We start from the raw sequence: 25442 nt of genomic DNA on the forward strand, positions 1-25442 counted from the left end.
TGTAGCATCAGCGAGGGGTTCTGCTTCTTCTGTAACGTGTGGCGTCGGGTGAGGAAGTTTCTTGACATGCGTCGCGTGGATCCAGTGTTTCTTCCCCGCCACCCGCACTGCTGTCCGGGTGACCAACGGCACCTGGTAGGGTCCCTTCCAACGAGGAGCGAGACAGGAAGACATTTCGTAGGCCTTCACTAGGACCCAACTTCCAGGCTGAATATCGTGTCCTGGGCCCGTAAAACGTACAGGTAAAGCTGAATAGACCTGGTGATAAATGAAATACAGGTTTTTAGTTAACTGGTTACAGTAGTCTACAAGCAATACATTTTCCATCTCTCTCAGGGCTTTAGGCTTTGGGAGACCTCAAATGTTAGCAGGCCTCCCCATTACTACCTCAAATGGAGAAAGCCCAGTCTTAGTTTGAGGTGTGGTACGCATAGCTAATAATACAATAGGTAAGGCATATGGCCATTTCAGCTTGGTATCGGCACATGTTTTTGCAAGCTTATTCTTTAAGATACCATTATGTCTTTCCACCAACCCAGCACTTTGAGGATGTCTGGCTGAGTGAAATCATTTCTCAATATGTAACGCTGTGCATATCTGCAAAATTACTGCTGCAACAAAATGAGGACCGTTGTCCGACCAAATTACCCTTGGGAGCCCAAATCGAAGAAAGAATTCTTTTACCATAGTCTTTGCAGTGGTCATGGCAGTAGCATCTTTAACGGGGAAAGCCTCGACCCATTTACTAAAAGCGCAAATAATTACAAGAACATATTTTAGATTGTTACACCGTTCCATCTCAATAAAATCAAAGTGAATGACCTCGAAGGGAACAGAAGGGGACCCAAAGCTTCCCCTTGGAGTTACTGTCCCCTTTGCCACATTGTGCTGCAAGCAGATCATACAGTTCCAGACATGACGTCTTGCAGTCTCCGGAATCTTGTTATTCACCCAGACTTGTTCTAACATTTTCGTGATCTGCTGAGCACACACATGTGTAGGACCATGTGCCATTGTGACCATTGCCAGCACATATGAATCAGGGAGCAACCATTTTCCTTCAGATGTATCCACCCAACACCCATCATCATCTAGTTTCCCCATTCCTTCGGCCCACCTTTTAGATTCTTCTATTGTGGCATCAGTTTGAATATCTTGCACAGACCCAATACCTTCATCCATTACATAAGCATCTTTTATTTCCCTTAGAGCATACATGTCCGTGCTAAGGTCTGTGGCCGTTTGCCTGGCTATCAGGTCTGCAAAAGCGTTCCCTTTTCCCACATCATCTATGACCTTACGATGTGCTGCACATTTCATGATCGCTAACTGCCTACGGAGCGAGAGTGCCGAGAGCAATTGCACTATCAAGGGGCCATGCTGAATCTTGGTCCCATGTGAGGTCAGGAACCCTCTTTTTGACCAGAGCCTCCCAAAGTTGTGAGCCACCCCAAAGGCGTACTGGCTATCAGTATATATATTTACTATACGCCCTTCGGAGAGTTCACAAGCTCGGGTCAATGCTATAATCTCTGCGGCCTGCGCGGAGTTATACGAAATTCTCTTAGTTTCAACAACTTTACTCAGCGTAGTAACTGCGTTAGCAGCTGTAGATGTACCATCTGAAAGTTTGAAGCAGGAGCCATCACAAAACAGCTCCCCTTCTGCATTGTCCAAAGGAGTATCTATAAGATCTATCCTGCCCTTCGTTTCTTGTTCAGTGGTATACAGGCAGTCATGTAATTCTTCGTCACCGCAAACAGTGTTTTGCGGGAAAGGTAAGAGTTCAGCCGGATTAAGAACACAACACCTCTTAATCTGAATGTGAGGGGCAAACAGAATTAATTCATACCTTGTTAGCCATGCAGAGGTGAGGTGTTGCATTTAGGCCTATTCTTCCCTCCGTGTTCCTGTGTTAACACAGCCAAAGCACATCCATCACATTCATGTACAAACAACACAAAGGCCTTGTCATAATTTGGAGTACCCAGAACCGGTGCAGAGCATAACGCAGTTTTGAGAAGCTCAAATGATCGTTGATGTTCCGATTTCCATGGCAGTGGCAGAGAAATGCCCTTCTTCGTCAAAGCCAACATCGGTTTTATCACTAGTGAAAAGTTTGGGCTCCTCAACCTACAGTAAGAAGCCATACCTATTAAGACTCCGACTTCCTTCTGTGTATTTGGAACATACATGCCAGAAATGTGTTTTATTCTTTCTGGTGTCAATCTTCTCCCCTCCTTTGACAGGAGGTAGCCTAAATAGGCGACCTCCTGACAACAATATTGACATTTTTTGAGCGAAGCTTTATGACCGCTTTTAGCTAGATGAACAAGCAACAGTACAGTGCCTTCTTTACAAGCACTTTCAGAGTCTGCAGCTAAAAGCAAATCATCGACATATTGAAGCAGTGTACAAGTAGGTGGCAATTCAAGGGTGTCGAGCTGCTCTTTCAAAGCTCTACTATAAATGCTTGGACTTTCAGTATACCCTTGAGGTGCCCTAGTAAATGTAAATGAACGTCCCCCCAAGGTGAACGCAAACAAATATCTACTTTCCTTATGTATCGGAATGCTAAAGAAAGCATTTTTTAAATCCACAACGCTGAAGTGCGTAGCCGTAGCAGGGATCATTGTCAATATCGTCGTTACATCAGGCATGATTGGAAATTGTGGGGCGACAACTCTGTTAATAGCACGAAGATCAATTATGAACCGGTATGGGATTGCATTGTCTCCTTTCTTATATAGAGGCAAGATCGGACTGTTACACAAACTACCTGTAATCTCCTCGATCACCCCACGATGCACAAAATCAGAGACAATGCATTTCAAAGCACGCTCGCCCTCAACTGATATTTTATACTGCGGAATGCGTGGTAGTTTAACTCCATGTTTCAAAACTATTTTAACGGGCTCAATCTGTAGTACCCCGACATCATTGTCGTCAACCGCCCATAAACATTCCGGGATAATGCTAAACTCAGGAGGCAAAGGTCGAATCAGAAACTGAGAATTAGGAAGGTGCTGTGGTGAAACCGTCAGCCGTACTCCATCAGAGGAACAATGAATTACTGCATTCAATTTCTTTAACAAATTCAACCCCAGCAAATTCTCTCCACAGTTCGAAGTCAAAAGAAAAGGGCAATGGTCCGTAAAGGGACCCAAAGAAACAGACACCGCTGAAGAAACCGGACAGACAATTGGAATACCAGAAAACCCTACGGAAACCTTTGTTTACCCTGACAGTGGAATGTTTGGAACCCGAGAATGATCAATGGAGCACTTCTGTGCTCCAGTTTCTATCAAAAACTGGTGTTTCCTATTCCCTACTAATAATTCAACGTAGGGGCCTCTGTGATTAACGGGAATAGGTGAAGGTTCCAAACCCTGCTTCGGGCAGTCCTAATGAAATAGAGTATCGTCGTAAGGGAGCTCTTCAGAAAGATAGGCAGCAGAAGGGTGATCAAATATGTTCCTCGAGTCCACACTCGAGGTCTGATTTTCCCGTGAAAAAGGTTGCTGAGGATCTTGCAAAAACTGACCCCTATCAGGGCCCCCTGCTCCAGTGCGGCCCCTAGGTCATCTACCCGTACTCCCAAACGCACTGTTTGACCTTTGTCGAAGGACGGGGCACTGTGCTCGCCAATGACCTTCCTGGTGGCAATAAGCACATTGATTATTATTCACAGAACCCAAAGGAGCATTTCATTTTGGGAGATACTGACCTCTGGTCTGTGTCGTGCCTCCTCTGGGGTTTCTAACAATTTGTTGTAATAATACTTTGGTTTTCAAATCTCCTTTCCTCTTTTCTATTTTCTCCTTCTCATTATTAACAAGGTTCTCATAATACTGAGCCATGTGCAAAACCTCAGATTGAGATTTTGCCTGCCAAGCGCTCTCAGAGGACATAATCTGTGACTGGATGTCGGGCAACAATCCATGTACAAATTTGTCCACAAACAACCTTTTCCCAGACTCTGTACCCAAGTCCTGCCCACTGAAGTCAGAAAATACCTGCTCGAATCTGTTAAAGAATTTGGTGGCGCCTTCAGTTTTCCCTTGAACACAGGCCGTAAGCTTGTCCCAAATAATTCTTTTCTCTGGAATTATAGTTTTTAATTTTGCGACAATTCTATAGGGCAAAGTAAGTATTACCTGAGGTGGTTTCTCACCTGCCGGTCTTTCCCCATCAACCCTAATCATATTAGCCCATGTATCTCCCAACCCTGGCACATCGTCTATTGTCCGAACCTGCTTCCATACATCTATGGGTAGGAGTACAGGGAATAGCAAGTCAATATCACTTAAGGTGAACACAGAGGACTGCAAGACGGACTCTATCTCTTTGTAAAACCCTGTCGGGTTTTTCCTGATATCGGGAACTGATTGTCTAATAGTGTTCACTTCCTGTCGTGAAAACGGGACGTGAACGAATTGCGATACATAATGCGCAGGGATATCCACAGCGGGTGCACCAGTCCCAGCGTTAGCGGGAATCTCAACCTTTGGGACGAAGGTCAGAGGAACCTCTCTCATAGGCAACTGAGATATAGGTACCTCCGGCCGCTTACTAAGCAACAGAGCCAGGTCGAGCGCTAAGGCAGCCGAAGAAGTGTCGGGGGCGAAAAAGCCCTTTTACAAATCCCCAACAACTCTATGGGGCAACTAACCTTCTTTCTTACACATTCTTCTTGCAGGTACTGTACTATTACCTGAATTACCTTTCTTTGCATTTCTACTGTATACTGACTATACGTGTCATATACTTCATCTGGCGGAATCGATGAATCCGAGATCCATCGAATCGCATCTTTGGTACAAATTCGTACTTCCTCAGGTGCCGATCTACGACACGAAAGGAACCGTTTCCGTACATACATACTATCGTCTTCGTCATCCTCATCTCGTGACTTTTCAAAGTCCTTCCTATACTCAAACAATCTTTCAACATGACCATGCACTTTCTGCTCTGTGTCCATCGAAAGTGCCAAAGCATTTAGATCTCTTACCCTTTGTGGAAGATCCGAATTTTGTAATCTACCCCACATCACACATAAATGAGTCCCCAAACCTTCGATAAAAACATTTTTCTCGGGAAAACTGTTCAAATTAAATAATGTGGAAAAAACATCAACTTGATCACCTTTCTCCATACAGTGCTTAGCCCATGCAAACAATTCCTGTTTCTTATCTGCAGAAACAGTATTACGAGTGACAATCTTTGACCCTGCACCTTGATCAACTTCAGTCAATACGGGACCACTCGGGAGCGGAGGTGCAGGTAAATTTAATAAGGGTGCAACTATCGGCGCAGGAGGAAGGGGTGGTGCGATAGGTGGAGGAACAACAACTAGAGGAATAGGAACAATAGGTTGTGCAGGGGGAACAGGAATAACAGCAGGAACAACAGCAGGAATGGGCAGAGCGCCCAGAAAGGGATCATACGGAGGTGGCGCAGAGGCACCAGGCCTGCGTTCGTTTAACAATTTTTCAATAAATTCTTCAGAAACATGAAAATCTTTAGAGGGGTAAATTTTCTGGATTCCAAGTGAAAAAGCCCTATCCATATTTTTAACTGATTCTGAATGTTTTTCTTTATCATATAACAACGCATTTTCAGCATTTGTTTTATGACGGCGTGCATGTTTATCCCTACTTTTAAGCTGCTGTAATGCTTCTTTTTTCCAATTCTGTAAAACATCAAAGGCTGCAGGTCTAGCCTTCTTTTTTAGCAAGACCGATTCTAGGTATTCGATATGGGGGATCTCAAAACTGCCATTGATTGGCCACTGAAATTCGGAGGCATGTCTGGTCTATCTGTGCCAAATATCATTAAATACTATACTACCAATGCCATACTTATAGTACATAGTACATGCCGGCGACCCCTCCTGTGGTGCCGGACGGCTAAATTCCAAAGATTGTCGATCGCTGTGGAACAGAGCCCTAAAGCAGCCAGACAATTTCCCAGGCATTTCACAAAAAATTGGTGTTACCTGGTCAATAATTGTATCTGCAGATACAATACGCCAAATTCAAATTGTCAGGGTTAAATTAAGAGCCGGGCCACGACTGCACCTGACCAAACCTAAGGAGGACCGTACGGTTTACCAAAGAACTTACATAACGAATTTTACCTTGTGTTTGGTGGTTTTGACAAATCTGCCCGCCTCAAAAAATGGACCCTCGTCAAGATGCCGTGTCAGACCACACGACTATCGTCCAAGGATCGGATCGTGCAGCGCTGCCGAGGTATCACCTCTCGTTCGGTCGGGCCCGCAGTATCACACCGCCCGATCCCGGTTCGATAGTCTGCGTCAACCTTCAATGATCCGGCATCAATCTTGAGAGTCCCTATTCGGGCGCCAACTGTGAAAACATAAAAATTGCTATGAGGCTGGGAAGCCAAAAGGAAACACACCAACACAGGTTACAAAGAACATACAAGTGCTTTATTTAAAAGCTACAACAGTTACCTAAGTCAATTGACAAACGGATAGCTATTCGGCTCTCAGAGTAACGTAACGAACTTCAACGAAGGTTCGATGCATTAGTAGAGAGACCTACATTGGAATATTTGGGTCTTTTATATGTTTTGTCCAGCCTTTGACCAACCCTCTCGCGGGTTAACCATTCTTGGGATCAGGCCTAGAGTTCCTTGCCAGGTCAATCCTATAATTTATGCGTTTTGATCAGTTTCGCTGATACAGTTGTTCATTTACACATAGGTCAGCAATAGGACAAGGTCTCAGTTCGCGACCCCGACAAGTGGCCTGCAGGCATAGTAATTATTTGTGTGTGCGGAGGTCACAATGGCCAGAATCTCGCTCAGAATATCATTCAGCCTCCATTTTGATGTTCAGGGTGACTTCCACATTTACAAGAGGACCTAAAATGGCGGCTAAATCCAGAATGGCGACTTACATTACTTTTCGTTAAGGTCAAGACCTTGCCGCAGAGTCTATTCACATGATATTTTAGACAACTTGGCATAGGCCAATACACATTCAATTTACTGCGATAGGAGGCATAATATTATTTCAATTGCAACAAGGGGTGCATCAATTTCTGCACTCAAAGCACGCATACAGGGGTACATCCATTTCTACACTCAGGGTGCATCAATTTCTGCACTCAAAGCATGCATACAGGGGTGCATCCATTTCTGCACTCATCGGATGCATACAGGGGTGCATCCATTTCTGCACTCAAAGCACGCATACAGGGGTACATCCATTTCTACACTCATAGGATGCATACAGGGGTGCATCCATTACTGCACTCATAGGATGCATACAGGGCTGTTCTGCACTCATCGGATGCATACAGGGGTGCATCCATTACTGCACTTACAGGATGCATACAGGGCTGTTCTGCACTCATAGGATGCATACAGGGGTGCATCCATTACTGCACTCATAGGATGCATACAGGGCTGTTCTGCACTCATAGGATGCATACAGGGGTGCATCCATTACTGCACTTATATGATGCATACAGGGCTGTTCTGCACTCATAGGATGCATACAGGGGTGCATCCATTACTGCACTCATAGGATGCATACAGGGCTGTTCTGCACTCATAGGATGCATACAGGGGTGCATCAATTACTGCACTTATAGGATGCATACAGGGCTGTTCTGCACTCATAGGATGCATACAGGGGTGCATCCATTTCTACACTCATAGGATGCATACAGTGTTGCATCAATTTCTGCACTCATAGGATGCATACAGGGGTACATCCATTTCTGCACTCATATGATGCATACAGGGGTGCATCAATTTCTGCACTTATAGGATGCATACAGGGGTACATCCATTTCTACACTCATAGGATGCATACAGGGGTGCATCAATTTCTGCACTCATAGGATGCATACAGGGGTGCATCCATTACTGCACTCATACGATGCATACAGGGCTGTTCTGCACTCATAGGATGCATACAGGGGTGCATCCATTACTGCACTTATAGGATGCATACAGGGCTGTTCTGCACTCATAGGATGCATACAGGGCTGTTCTGCACTCATAGGATGCATACAGGGGTGCATCCATTTCTACACTCATAGGATGCATACAGTGTTGCATCAATTTCTGCACTCATAGGATGCATACAGGGGTACATCCATTTCTGCACTCATATGATGCATACAGGGGTGCATCAATTTCTGCACTCAAAGCACGCATACAGGGGTACATCCATTTCTACACTCATAGGATGCATACAGGGGTACATCCATTTCTACACTCAGCGTGCATCAATTTCTGCACTCAAAGCATGCATACAGGGGTACATCCATTTCTACACTCATAGGATGCATACAGGGCTGTTCTGCACTCATAGGATGCATGCAGGGGTGCATCCATTACTGCACTCAAAGCACGCATACAGGGGTACATCCATTTCTACACTCATAGGATGCATACAGGGGTGCCTCCATTACTGCACTCATAGGATGCATACAGGGCTGTTCTGCACTCATAGGATGCATGCAGGGGTGCATCCATTTCTGCACTCATAGGATGCATACAGGGGTGCATCCATTTCTGCACTCATAGGATGCATGCAGGGGTGCCTCCATTTCTGCACTCATAGGATGCATACAGGGCTGTTCTGCACTCATAGGATGCATGCAGGGGTGCATCCATTTCTGCACTCATAGGATGCATACAGGGGTGCATCCATTACTGCACTCATAGGATGCATACAGGGCTGTTCTGCACTCATAGGATGCATGCAGGGGTGCATCCATTTCTGCACTCATAGGATGCATACAGGGGTGCATCCATTACTGCACTCATAGGATGCATACAGGGCTGTTCTGCACTCATAGGATGCATACAGGGGTGCATCCATTACTGCACTTATAGGATGCATACAGTGCTGTTCTGCACTCATAGGATGCATACAGTGGTGCATCCATTACTGCACTCATAGGATGCATACAGGGCTGTTCTGCACTCTTAGGATGCATACAGGGGTGCATCCATTTCTACACTCATAGGATGCATACAGTGTTGCATCAATTTCTGCACTCATAGGATGCATACAGGGGTGCATCCATTACTGCACTTATAGGATGCATACAGGGCTGTTCTGCACTCATAGGATGCATACAGTGGTGCATCCATTACTGCACTCATAGGATGCATACAGGGCTGTTCTGCACTCATAGGATGCATACAGGGGTGCATCCATTTCTACACTCATATGATGCATACAGTGTTGCATCAATTTCTGCACTCATAGGATGCATAAAGGGCTGTTCTGCACTCATATGATGCATACAGGGGTGCATCCATTTCTGCACCCATAGGATGCATACAGGGGTGCATCAATTTCTGCACTCATAGGATGCATACAGGGATGCATCCATTTCTGCACCCATAGGATGCATACAGGGGTGCATCAATTTCTGCACTCATAGGATGCATACAGGGCTGTTCTGCACTCATAGGATGCATACAGGGGTGCATCCATTTCTACACTCATAGGATGCATACAGTGTTGCATCAATTTCTGCACTCATAGGATGCATACAGGGGTACATCCATTTCTACACTCATAGGATGCATACAGGGGTGCATCAATTTCTACACTCAGGGTGCATCAATTTCTGCACTCAAAGCATGCATACAAGTGTACATCCATTTCTACACTCATCGGATGCATACAGGGGTGCATCAATTTCTGCACTCAAAGTACGCAAACAGGGGTACATCCATTTCTACACTCATAGGATGCATACAGGGGTGCATCCATTACTGCACTCATAGGATGCATACAGGGCTGTTCTGCACTCATAGGATGCATGCAGGGGTGCATCCATTTCTGCACTCATAGGATGCATACAGGGCTGTTCTGCACTCATAGGATGCATGCAGGGGTGCATCAATTTCTGCACTCATAGGATGCATACAGGGGTGCATCCATTTCTACACTCATAGGATGCATACAGGGGTGCATCCATTACTGCACTCATAGGATGCATACAGGGCTGTTCTGCACTCATAGGATGCATGCAGGGGTGCATCCATTTCTGCACTCATAGGATGCATACAGGGGTGCATCCATTACTGCACTCATAGGATGCATACGGGGCTGTTCTGCACTCATAGGATGCATGCAGGGGTGCATCCATTACTGCACTCAAAGCACGCATACAGGGGTACATCCATTTCTACACTCATAGGATGCATACAGGGGTGCATCCATTACTGCACTCATAGGATGCATACAGGGCTGTTCTGCACTCATAGGATGCATGCAGGGGTGCATCCATTTCTGCACTCATAGGATGCATACAGGGCTGTTCTGCAGTCATAGGATGCATGCAGGGCTGTTGTGCACTCATGGGATGCGTGCAGGGGTGCATCCATTTCTACACTCATAGGATGCATACAGGGGTGCATCCATTACTGCACTCATAGGATGCATACAGGGCTGTTCTGCACTCATAGGATGCATGCAGGGGTGCATCCATTTCTGCACTCATAGGATGCATACAGGGGTGCATCCATTACTGCACTCATAGGATGCATACAGGGCTGTTCTGCACTCATAGGATGCATGCAGGGGTGCATCCATTACTGCACTCAAAGCACGCATACAGGGGTACATCCATTTCTACACTCATAGGATGCATACAGGGGTGCATCCATTACTGCACTCATAGGATGCATACAGGGCTGTTCTGCACTCATAGGATGCATGCAGGGGTGCATCCATTTCTGCACTCATAGGAGGCATACAGGGCTGTTCTGCACTCATAGGATGCATGCAGGGCTGTTCTGCACTCATAGGATGCATACAGTTGTGCATCAATTTCTGCACTCAAAGGGTGCATACAGGCGTGCATCCATTTCTGCACTCATAGGATGCATACAGGGGTGTTCTGCACTCATAGGATGCATACAGTGGTGCATCCATTTATGCCCTCATAGGATGCATACAGGGGCGCATCCATTTCTACAAGCATAGGATGCATACAGGGGTGCATCAATTTCTGCACTCATAGGATGTATACAGGGGTGCATCAATTTCTGCACTCATAGGATGCATACAGGGGTGCATCCATTTCTACACTCATAGGATGCATAAAGGGGTGCATCAATTTCTGCACTCAAAGCACGCATACAGGGGTACATCCATTTCTACACTCAGGGTGCATCAATTTCGGCACTCAAAGCATGCATACAGGGGTACATCCATTTCTACACTCATAGGATGCATACAGGGGTGCATCCATTTCTACACTCATAGGATGCATAAAGGGGTGCATCAATTTCTGCACTCAAAGCCTGCATACAGGGATACATCCAGTTCTGCACTCATAGGATGCATACAGGGGTGCATCCATTTCTGCACTCATAGGATGCATACAAGGGTGCGCTAATTTCTGCACTCATAGCATGCATACAGGGGTGCATCCATTTCTGCACTCATGGGATGCATACAGTGTTGCATCAATTTCTGCACTCATAGGATGCATGCAAGGGTGCATTAATTTCTGCACTCATAGCATGCATACAGGGGTTCATCCATTTCTACACTCAGGGGGCATCAATTTCTGCACTCAAAGCACGCATACAGGGGTACATCCATTTCTACACTCAGGGTGCATCAATTTCTGCACTCAAAGCACGCATGCAGGGGTACATCCATTACTGCACTCATAGGATGCATACAGGGCTGTTCCGCACTTATAGGATGCATACAGGGGTGCATCAATTTCTGCATTCATAGGGTGCATACAGGGGTGCATCCATTTCTGCACTCATAGGATGCATACAGGGGTGTTTTGCACTCATAGGATGCATACAGTGGTGCATCCATTTATGCACTCATAGGATACCTACCGGGGTGCATCAATTTCTGCATTCATAGGGTGCATACAGGGGTACATCCATTTCTGCACTCATAGCATGCATACAAGGGTGCATTAATTTCTGCACTCATAGGATGCATACAGGGGTGCATCCATTTCTACACCCATAGGATGCATACAGGTGTGCATCAATTTCTGCACTCATAGGATGCATACAGGGGTGCCTCCATTTCTGCACTCATAGGATGCATACAGGGGTGCATCAATTTCTGCATTCAAAGCATGCATACAGGGGTACATCCATTTCTACACTCAGGGTGCATCAATTTCGGCACTTAAAGCATGCATACAGGGGTACATCCATTTCTACACTCAGGGTGCATCAATTTCGGCACTCAAAGCATGCATACAGGGGTACATCCATTTCTACACTCATAGGATGCATACAGTGTTGCATCAATTTCTGCACTCATAGGATGCATAAAGGGGTGCATCAATTTCTGCACTCAAAGCCCGCATATAGGGGTACATCCATTTCTGCACTCATAGGATGCATAAAGGGGTGCATCAATTTCTGCACTCAAAGCCCGCATACAGGGGTACATCCATTTCTGCACTCATAGCATGCATACAAGGGTGCATTAATTTCTGCACTCATAGGATGCATACAGGGGTGCATCAATTTCTGCACTCATAGCATGCATACAGGGGTGCATCCATTTCTACACCCATAGGATGCATACAGGTGTGCATCAATTTCTGCACTCATAGGATGCATACAGGGGTGCCTCCATTTCTGCACTCATAGGATGCATACAGGGGTGCATCAATTTCTGCACTCAAAGCACGCATACAGGGGTACATCCATTTCTACACTCAGGGTGCATCAATTTCGGCACTCAAAGCACGCATACAGGGGTACATCCATTTCTACACTCATAGGATGCATACAGTGTTGCATCAATATCTGCACTCATAGGATGCATAAAGGGGTGCATCAATTTCTGCACTCAAAGCCCGCATATAGGGGTACATCCATTTCTGCACTCATAGGATGCATAAAGGGGTGCATCAATTTCTGCACTCAAAGCCCGCATACAGGGGTACATCCATTTCTGCACTCATGAGATGCATACAGGGGTGCATCAATTTCTGCACTCAAAGCATGCATACAGGGGTACATCCATTTCTACACTCATGAGATGCATACAGGGGTGCATACATTTATGCACTCAGAGGATGCATACAGGGCTGTTCCGCACTCATAGGATGCATACAGGGGTACATACATTTCTACACTCATAGGATGCATACAGGGCTGTTCCGCACTCATAGGATGCATACAGGGGTGCATCAATTTCTGCATTCATAGGATGCATACAAGGGTGCATCCATTTCTGCACTCATAGGATGCATACAAGGGTGCATTAATTTCTGCACTCATAGGATGCATACAGGGCTGTTCCGCACTCATAGGATGCATACAGTGTTACATCAATTTCTGCATTCATAGGGTGCATACAGGGGTGCATCAATTTCTGCATTCATAGGGTGCATACAGGGGTGCATCCATTTCTGCACTCATAGGATGCATACAGGGGTGTTTTGCACTCATAGGATGCATACAGTGGTGCATCCATTAATGCACTCATAGGATACCTACACGGGTGCATCAATTTCTGCATTCATAGGATGCATACAAGGGTGCATCCATTTCTGCACTCATAGGATGCATAAAGGGGTGTTTTGCACTTATTGGATGCATACAGGGATGCATCCATTTCTAGACTCATAGGATGCACACAGGGGTGCATTCATTTCTAGACTCATAGGATGCATACAGGGGTGCATCCATTTCTGCACTCATGAGATGCATACAGGGGTGCATCCATTTCTGCACTCATGAGATGCATACAGGGGTACATCCATTACTGCACTCATAGGTTGCATACAGGGGTGCATCCATTTCTGCACTCATAGGATGCATGCAGGGGTACATCCACTACTGCACTCATAGGTTGCATACAGGGGTGCATCCATTTCTGCACTCATAGGATGCATACAGGGCTGTTCCGCACTCATAGGATGCATGCAGTGTTACATCAATTTCTGCATTCATAGAGTGCATACAGGGGTGCATCCATTTCTGCACTCATAGCATGCATACAGGGGTGTTTTGCACTCATAGGATGCATACAGTGTTACATCAATTTCTGCATTCATAGGGTGCATACAGGGGTGCATCAATTTCTGCACTCATAGGATGCATACAGGGGTGCATCAATTTCTGCACTCATAGCATGCATACCGGGGTGCATTCATTTCTAGACTCATAGGATGCATACAGGGGTACATCCATTTCTACACTCATGAGATGCATACAGGGGTACATCCATTTCTACACTCATAGGATGCATACAGGGGTACATCCATTACTGCACTCATAGGATACCTACAGGGGTACATCCATTACTGCACTCATAGGATACCTACAGGGGTACACCCATTACTGCACTCATAGGATACCTACAGGGGTGCATCCATTTCTGCACTCATAGGATGCATGCAGGGGTACATCCATTACTGCACTCATAAGTTGCATACAGGGGTGCATCCATTTCTGCACTCATAAGATGCATACAGGGGTGCATCAATTTCTGCACTCATAGGATGCATACAGGGGTGTTTTGCACTCATAGGATGCATACAGTGGTGCATCCATTTATGCACTCATAGGATACCTACAGGGGTGCATCAATTTCTGCACTCATAGGGTGCATACAGGGGTGCATCAATTTCTGCACTCATAGGATGCATACAGGGGTGTTTTACACTCATAGGATGCATACAGTGGTGCATCCATTTATGCACTCATAGGATACCTACAGGGGTGCATCAATTTCTGCATTCATAGGGTGCATACAGGGGTGGATCCATTTCTGCACTCATAGGATGCATACAGGGGTGCATCAATTTCTGCATTCATAGGGTGCATACAGGGGTGCATCCATTTCTGCACTCATAGCATGCATACAGGGGTGTTTTGCACTCATAGGATGCATACAGTGTTACATCAATTTCTGCATTCATAGGGTGCATACAGGGGTGCATCAATTTCTGCACTCATAGGATGCATACAGGGGTGCATCAATTTCTGCACTCATAGCATGTATACAGGGGTGCATTCATTTCTAGACTCATAGGATGCATACAGGGGTACATCCATTTCTACACTCATGAGATGCATACAGGGGTACATCCATTTCTACACTCATAGGATGCATACAGGGGTACATCCATTACTGCACTCATAGGATACCTACAGGGGTACATCCATTACTGCACTCATAGGATACCTACAGGGGTACACCCATTACTGCACTCATAGGATACCTACAGGGGTGCATCCATTTCTGCACTCATAGGATGCATGCAGGGGTACATCCATTACTGCACTCATAGGTTGCATACATGGGTACATCCATTTCTCGACTCATAAGATGCATACAGGGGTGCATCAATTTCTGCACTCATAGGATGCATACAGGGGTGTTTTGCACTCATAGGATGCATACAGTGGTGCATCCATTTATGCACTCATAGGATACCTACAGGGGTGCATCAATTTCTGCACTCATAGGGTGCATACAGGGGTGCATCAATTTCTGCACTCATAGGATGCATACAGGGGTGGTTTACACTCATAGGATGCATACAGTGGTGCATCCATTTATGCACTCATAGGATACCTACAGGGGTGCATCAAATTCTGCATTCATAGGGTGCATACAGGGGTACATCCATTTCTGCACTCATAGCATGCATACAAGGGTGCATTAATTTCTGCACTCATAGGATGCATACAGGGGTGCATCCATTTCCACACCCATAGGATGCATACAGGTGTGCATCAATTTCTGCACTCATAGGATGCATACAGGGGTGCCTCCATTTCTGCACTCATAGGATGAATACAGGGGTGCATCAATTTCTGCATTCAAAGCATGCATACAGGGGTACATCCATTTCTACACTCAGGGTGCATCAATTTCGGCACTTAAAGCATGCATACAGGGGTACATCCATTTCTACACTCAGGGTGCATCCATTTCTGCACTCATAGGATGCATACAGGGGTACATCCATTTCTACACTCATAGGATGCATACAGTGTTGCATCAATTTCTGCACTCATAGGATGCATAAAGGGGTGCATCAATTTCTGCACTCAAAGCCCGCATATAGGGGTACATCCATTTCTGCACTCATAGGATGCATAAAGGGGTGCATCAATTTCTGCACTCAAAGCCCGCATACAGGGGTACATCCATTTCTGCACTCATAGCATGCATACAAGGGTGCATTAATTTCTGCACTCATAGGATGCATACAGGGGTGCATCAATTTCTGCACTCATAGCATGCATACAGGGGTGCATCCATTTCTACACCCATAGGATGCATACAGGTGTGCATCAATTTCTGCACTCATAGGATGCATACAGGGGTGCCTCCATTTCTGCCCTCATAGGATGCATACAGGGGTGCATCAATTTCTGCACTCAAAGCACGCATACAGGGGTACATCCATTGCTACACTCAGGGTGCATCAATTTCGGCACTCAAAGCACGCATACAGGGGTACATCCATTTCTACACTCATAGGATCCATACAGTGTTGCATCAATTTCTGCACTCATAGGATGCATAAAGGGGTGCATCAATTTCTGCACTCAAAGCCCGCATATAGGGGTACATCCATTTCTGCACTCATAGGATGCATAAAGGGGTGCATCAATTTCTGCACTCAAAGCCCGCATACAGGGGTACATCCATTTCTGCACTCATGAGATGCATACAGGGGTGCATCAATTTCTGCACTCAAAGCATGCATACAGGGGTACATCCATTTCTACACTCATGAGATGCATACAGGGGTGCATACATTTCTGAAGTCAGAGGATGCATACAGGGCTGTTCCGCACTCATAGGATGCATACAGGGGTACATCCATTTCTACACTCATAGGATGCATACAGGGCTGTTCCGCACTCATAGGATGCATACAGGGGTGCATCAATTTCTGCATTCATAGGATGCATACAAGGGTGCATCCATTTCTGGACTCATAGGATGCATACAAGGGTGCATTAATTTCTGCACTCATAGGATGCATACAGGACTGTTCCGCACTCATAGGATGCATACAGTGTTACATCAATTTCTGCATTCATAGGGTGCATACAGGGGTGCATCAATTTCTGCATTCATAGGGTGCATACAGGGGTGCATCCATTTCTGCACTCATAGGATGCATACAGGGGTGTTTTGCACTCATAGGATGCATACAGTGGTGCATCCATTAATGCACTCATAGGATACCTACAGGGGTGCATCAATTTCTGCATTCATAGGATGCATACAAGGGTGCATCCATTTCTGCACTCATAGGATGCATAAAGGGGTGTTTTGCACTTATAGGATGCATCCAGGGATGCATCCATTTCTAGACTCATAGGATGCACACAGGGGTGCATTCATTTCTAGACTCATAGGATGCACACAGGGGTGCATTCATTTCTAGACTCATAGGATGCATACAGGGGTGCATCCATTTCTGCACTCATGAGATGCATACAGGGGTGCATCCATTTCTGCACTCATGAGATGCATACAGGGGTACATCCATTACTGCACTCATAGGTTGCATACAGGGGTGCATCCATTTCTGCACTCATAGGATGCATGCAGGGGTACATCCATTACTGCACTCATAGGTTGCATACAGGGGTGCATCCATTTCTGCACTCATAGGATGCATACAGGGCTGTTCCGCACTCATAGGATGCATACAGTGTTACATCAATTTCTGCATTCATAGGGTGCATACAGGGGTGCATCAATTTCTGCATTCATAGGGTGCATACAGGGGTGCATCCATTTCTGCACTCATAGGATGCATACAGGGGTGCATCAATTTCTGCATTCATAGGGTGCATACAGGGGTGCATCCATTTCTGCACTCATAGCATGCATACAGGGGTGTTTTGCACTCATAGGATGCATACAGTGGTGCATCCATTAATGCACTCATAGGATACCTACAGGGGTGCATCAATTTCTGCACTCATAGGATGCATACAGGGGTGCATCAATTTCTGCACTCATAGCATGCATACAGGGGTGCATTCATTTCTAGACTCATAAGATGCATACAGGGGTACATCCTTTTCTACACTCATGAGATGCATACAGGGGTGCATCCATTTCTGCACTCATGAGATGCATACAGGTGTACATCCATTTCTACACTCATAGGATGCATATAGGGGTACATCCATTACTGCACTCATAGGATACCTACAGGGGTACATCCATTACTGCACTCATAGGATACCTACAGGGGTACACCCATTACTGCACTCATAGGATACCTACAGGGGTGCATCCATTTCTGCACTCATAGGATGCATGCAGGGGTACATCCATTACTGCACTCATAGGTTGCATACAGGGGTGCATCCATTTCTGCACTCATAGGATGCATACAGGGGTGCATCAATTTCTGCACTCATAGGATGCATACAGGGGTGTTTTGCACTCATAGGATGCATACAGTGGTGCATCCATTTATGCACTCATAGGATACCTACAGGGGTACATCCATTACTGCACTCATAGGTTGCATACAGGGGTGCATCCATTTCTGCACTCATAGGATGCATACAGGGGTGCATCAATTTCTGCACTCATAGGATGCATACAGGGGTGTTTTGCACTCATAGGATGCATACAGTGGTGCATCCATTTATGCACTCATAGGATACCTACAGGGGTGCATCAATTTCTGCACTCATAGGATGCATACAGGGGTGCATCAATTTCTGCACTCATAGGATGCATACAGGGGTGTTTTGCACTCATAGGATGCATACAGTGGTGCATCCATTTATGCACTCATAGGATACCTACAGGGGTGCATCAATTTCTGCACTCATAGGATGCATACAGGGATGCATCCATTTCTAGACTCATAGCATGCATACAGGGGTGCATTCATTTCTAGACTCATAAGATGCATACAGGGGTACATCCTTTTCTACACTCATGAGATGCATACAGGGGTGCATCCATTTCTGCACTCATGAGATGCATACAGGTGTACATCCATTTCTACACTCATAGGATGCATATAGGGGTACATCCATTACTGCACTCATAGGATACCTACAGGGGTACATCCATTACTGCACTCATAGGATACCTACAGGGGTACACCCATTACTGCACTCATAGGATACCTACAGGGGTGCATCCATTTCTGCACTCATAGGATGCATGCAGGGGTACATCCATTACTGCACTCATAGGTTGCATACAGGGGTGCATCCATTTCTGCACTCATAGGATGCATACAGGGGTGCATCAATTTCTGCACTCATAGGATGCATACAGGGGTGTTTTGCACTCATAGGATGCATACAGTGGTGCATCCATTTATGCACTCATAGGATACCTACAGGGGTGCATCAATTTCTGCACTCATAGGATGCATACAGGGATGCATCCATTTCTAGACTCATAGGATGCACACAAGGGTGCATCCATTTCTGAACTCATGAGATGCATACAGGGGTGCATCCATTTCTGCACTCATGAGATGCATACAGGGGTGCATCCATTTCTGCACTCATGAGATGCATACAGGGGTACATCCATTACTGCACTCATAGGTTGCATACAGGGGTGCATCCATTTCTGCACTCATAGGATGCATGCAGGGGTACATCCATTACTGCACTCATAGGTTGCATACAGGGGTGCATCCATTTCTGCACTCATAGGATGCATACAGGGCTGTTCCGCACTCATAGGATGCATACAGTGTTACATCAATTTCTGCATTCATAGGGTGCATACAGGGGTGCATCAATTTCTGCATTCATAGGGTGCATACAGGGGTGCATCCATTTCTGCACTCATAGGATGCATACAGGGGTGCATCAATTTCTGCATTCATAGGGTGCATACAGGGGTGCATCCATTTCTGCACTCATAGCATGCATACAGGGGTGTTTTGCACTCATAGGATGCATACAGTGGTGCATCCATTAATGCACTCATAGGATACCTACAGGGGTGCATCAATTTCTGCACTCATAGGATGCATACAGGGGTACATCCATTTCTACACTCATGAGATGCATACAGGGGTGCATCCATTTCTGCACTCATGAGATGCATACAGGGGTACATCCATTTCTACACTCATAGGATGCATACAGGGGTACATCCATTACTGCATTCATAGGATACCTACAGGGGTACATCCATTACTGCACTCATAGGATACCTACAGGGGTACACCCATTACTGCACTCATAGGATACCTACAGGGGTGCATCCATTTCTGCACTCATAGGATGCATGCAGGGGTACATCCATTATTGCACTCATAGGTTGCATACAGGGGTGCATCCATTTCTGCACTCATAGGATGCATACAAGGGTGCATCAATTTCTGCACTCATAGGATGCATACAGGGGTTTTTTGCGCTCATAGGATGCATACAGTGGTGCATCCATTTATGCACTCATAGGATACCTACAGGGGTGCATCAATTTCTGCACTCATAGGATGCATACAGGGATGCATCCATTTCTAGACTCATAGGATGCACACAGGGGTGCATTCATTTCTAGACTCATAGGATGCATACAGGGGTGCATCCATTTCTGCACTCATGAGATGCATACAGGGGTGCATCCATTTCTGCACTCATGAGATGCATACAGGGGTACATCCATTACTGCACTCATAGGTTGCATACAGGGGTGCATCCATTTCTTCACTCATAGGATGCATGCAGGGGTACATCCATTACTGCACTCATAGGTTGCATACAGGGGTGCATCCATTTCTGCACTCATAGGATGCATACAGGGCTGTTCCGCACTCATAGGATGCACACAGTGTTACATCAATTTCTGCATTCATAGGGTGCATACAGGGGTGCATCAATTTCTGCATTCATAGGGTGCATACAGGGGTGCATCCATTTCTGCACTCATAGGATGCATACAGGGGTGTTTTGCACTCATAGGATGCATACAGTGGTGCATCCATTAATGCACTCATAGGATACCTACAGGGGTGCATCCATTTCTACACTCATAGGATGCATACAGGGGTGCATCCATTTCTGCACTCATAGGATGCATACAGGGCTGTTCTGCACTCATAGGATGCATATAGGGGTGCATCCATTTCTGCACTCATAGGATGCATAGAGAGGTGCCTCCATTTCTGCACTCATAGGATGCATACAGGGGTGCATACATTTTTGCACTCATAGGATGCATACAAGGGTGCATCAATCTCTGCACTCATAGGATGCATTCAAGGGTGCATCCATTTCTGCACTTATAGGATGCATACAGGGGTGCATCCATTGCTGCACTCATGGGATGCATACAGGGGTGCATCAATTTCTGCACTAATAGGATGCAAACAGGGGTGCATCCATTTCTGCACTCATAGGAGGGTTTTTCTGCACTCATAGGATGCATACAGGGGTGCATCAATTTCTGCACTCATAGGATTGGGCACACACACACACACACAAACTCTCTCTCTCTCTCTCCCTCTCTCTCGCTCTCTCTCTCTCTCTCTTTCTCTCTTTCTCTCTCTCCCTTGTCTTCCACTTGAACCTCAGAATCCAGAACCAACTTTGATTGAGGGGTCAGCCATCCCTTACTCATCTTCTCCCAAAAATAGCTTTTTCAAGTCATTGGTCTCTGGGGTATCTTAAAGGAAGTATTAGTGTCAGGACAGCTCCGCTTGTTATGGAGTGAAGGAAGTACTGTGCACGCCTATAAGAATGGCAGAAGTTCCCCACTAACTTGCAGTCTGGGTCATAGTTTGACACCTCCATCGAGCTGGTTGGTAACTCCTTCTGTAGGGCCAGATAGTGAAACCATAATCAGCCCCGCTCAGCTGGGCCTTAGTAGCGGGATAGGCGCTGTTCAACAATGTTTTCATTTTCACCTCCTTATTTCCAAATACCTACGTTTGAAAAAGTGTCTGCTTTTTTAATGGCTTTTATAGATAAATGTCCTTTGATTATTTTAGATAGCGACAAACTATGGTCCATACTATCGCGAATAGGTCTGGCAGCCCATTTTCCAAGAATGGACAGGGCCAAATAACCTCTTCTATGGGGAGTTACTTACTCGGGAGGGTCTACAGCCACGTTTTAGCTCACTGTACTTTTCACAAACGAGAAACATCCATTTGCAGATGTGAGAAGCCTGACGGTATTCTCCAACCCACTCCCTCAGGATATTCCATTCAGGTCCCCAGGGAAGGCCATCACTTTTGGATGCCGACTCTGGGGAGGACAAGCAAGCGAGGATCACCTGAGTGGAGGGCAATGAGGGATTGCAAGGAGGATACCCATGGGTGAAACATGGTATTCCCGCAGTCCCAAAAATACCCCAACCCACTCTCCCTCAGCCTTTATGGGGTATCTCCAATCTCACCCCATCTCCCCCTCTCCATGTCCAACAAATACTGAGACAAGGAAAAGGTAACTAAGATCAATAAAGATTACCCATAGGAATAACATGGGGAAAGTAAGGGCAACCTCCTCTAGAAAGAGCTTGAGTTGTCCCACTAATAGAGTCAGGCAGGGTCAGGCATTTAACAGTGACCATTTACACCTGACTCCGCTTGACTGTTTTTTTCACTATAAAAGTTGTGGTTTTACACAGATGGATGGGCAAGCTGGAGAGGCATTTTGGACCAGAGAAGCCACAGAGCTGGGAGCTGCAGGAAAGAGTATGCGGAGGATAGCAGCATGCTGCAATGCTGGCCCAGTGAGTGAGGAGGGCTAAGGCATGGCTGGGGAGCCATGTCTCATGAGAGCCGGAGCGAGACAGCTGGGACCCTGCTGGCAGAGTGTGTCCAAGTGTGTCTGAGGAGCAGGTGGTAATTCCCTGACCTCGACCCAAAGCATCCAGGAGAGATCGCTCACCAGTTCGAGAAACTCAGGAGTGTGCAGGTGGCTGGAGCGGGAAAGGGAGGAAAAAGCAAGAATGGTAAAACGGCACTAAGCGGAAAGCAAGAAGGACAGCTTTAAGAAACAGAAAGTAGAAAGAGAGAAAGGGAGTGAAAGAAAGTAACAGAAGATAAACGGTGTGTGCTAGCAGCAAACAAATAAAAGACAGAAAGCAAATAGATTTGAAAGAAAGCACCATAAAGTCAAGAGAGGGCAAAATGCCCAAACGTAAAGCAAGGAAAATATGTGAGTGAGCAAAGAAAAGGAAAATGACAGTTTAAAGGTGCAAGAGAGCATGGCAATGGAAAGAAAGTGCAAGGATGCACAGCCAGAGACAGAGGTGAGTGAAACAGAAGGGTGCAAGAAGCACAATACAGCAGGAAGGTGCAAGAGGCACAGAAGAAGTATAGAGTGGAAAGGAACAGTGCAAGTGTGCACAACAAAGTGAAAGGAATAAAAGACAATGCACGTGTGCATGATAAACACCTGAAGATAAATGGTACCAAAGAAAGCGCAAGTAAGAAATAAAGAGAGGGGCAAAGGGTCAGAGTGGTCACGCTACAGAAAAGCAAAGAGCCTGGCGTATACGAAAGCCTCTGATTCTACCCCAGGAGCGGATTGTAATTTGGACAAACTGTACATAAGGAAAAGGCACATCCTGACCAGCTGAGTTTGTGTTTGGAACTAGAGGGGCATGAGTTCGGGGAGGGGCACCCTTAGTAACTTAAAAGGATTTGTGACATTTGGTTTTATGTTGAAAGCTGTAAGGGGCATGAGCTTGGGGAAGGGAACCCTAAGAGGCTCGGCCAAGTTGGAGACTTATTGGTTTAATTTATAGTGTCTTGGGAGGATAGCTCAGGGGCAAAGCGGTTGCCTTGAAAGCAAGACGCAGAGAAACACAGAGTTAGATGCCCGGGTCCACGCTTAGAAACCTTTGGGTATTAAGCGCCTTATAAATAACCAATTATAATTTATAATTATAGTGTTGAAAGGACTGAAGTGTGGGGAAGGGAACTCTGAAAAGCTTCAAAAGGAACTGTGATTCAGTTCATTTGTGGGGTTTTGAAACTTGAATAAGATAAAGCTTGGGGAAGGGAACCCCAACAAACTCTAAGACTATGAAGGTATTTGAATTCACTGCAAGGACCCTGGGGAGAAGGTCTTGCAGGCAACCCTGTTTGATTGAACTAATTTTCGGGGAGCTTAAAACCCCACCTGGCAAAAAAGCCATTGGAAACCAACCCTGGTTTCCTATTTTTCTGTTGAAATACTACTTTTTATTTTTAACAAAAGGCCCCATAACACATTTTTGTTTGTAGAGTGGGGGCAAGCATAGGTTTAGACACAGACAGCCTTTTTATTTGGACTTTCAGACATCGATGGCCCTTAGAAGCCTAATTTCGGGGGGGAAACATTCCTTTAGAGTTAGGCCTAGTTAAGTATTACACCAACCCTGAAACCTTCAATAAAGCTTTTGCAATCTTACTTTCTGAGTCTGTGTCTCTCTTGGCACCATGCCTGTCTCACATAGATCAGCCTGGTCCCACCCACTTCGGCAGTCCAACACTGAAATGCTAGGTAATTATCCTCTGAACAAGAGTACCAACAGCAACCCCAGACACGTGTTTCAGCCGGTTTACTTGCACAATTTAAACATCTTTATCAGAACAATACAACACAAGCTGGATATGGCAAACAGGGCCAATGCTCTACTCCAGTTAGCATCATTAGCCGTGTAATGCAGGAGTGTGTTTTAACCCTTGTCCTGTTCAAACTAGTTTTAAACGATGTGGAACTTGAAACATGTTGAGACAAATATTCCCAAAATTGGCTCAGTGGAATCTGCATTTGTGCAATTTGACATTGATGATGGTAGAAGCTTCTCAACGGCTACCGCTAACCCCAACTACAGCCGTAAAATGAGGGAACACCTTCTACCTCAGGGGTCTGCAACCTTAGGCTCACCAGATGCTTTGGACTACAACTCACATTTTCCTTAACCAGCATAGTCAATAGCCAGATATCATGGAAACTGTAGTCCGAAACATCTGGAGATCCAGAGGTGGTAGACCCCTGGTCTACCTCCACTGCATGTAGAGACATCACACAGTGCAGCAAGATTGTATATACATACACCAGAGTCAACGTGATGACACACCCCACCCAACCTTCTGCTCATCCAAGCATCCTGACTCTGAGAGGTTGCGCACATGACAACCTCTTCATGAAGCACACCAAAGAATTCCACATAGGGATAATTTCACCATAGCACCCTCGGTGCTGTAAAGTGGCAGAAAGACTACGTGTACAGAGCCGAACAAAACACATGAATAAATAATAAAGACACACTTTCCTGCCTAAAGGCAAGTGTTATTACTGACGCAGCCTAATGGACCCATATCTATGCTGCTTCTTGGAGGTCATGGGGTCATGGCTTCCCATACTAACCAATGGATCGAAATTTCTATGCTGTGAAATTGCCGACTTTGTTGAGGGCATACTTAAGGTACCTGGTGGGAGGGGTCTCATACCTATAATGCCCCATG

This window comes from Ambystoma mexicanum, chromosome 11 (assembly GCF_040938575.1).
Source record: "Ambystoma mexicanum isolate Mex_15411 chromosome 11, UKY_AmexF1_1, whole genome shotgun sequence".
NCBI lineage: Eukaryota > Metazoa > Chordata > Amphibia > Caudata > Ambystomatidae > Ambystoma > Ambystoma mexicanum.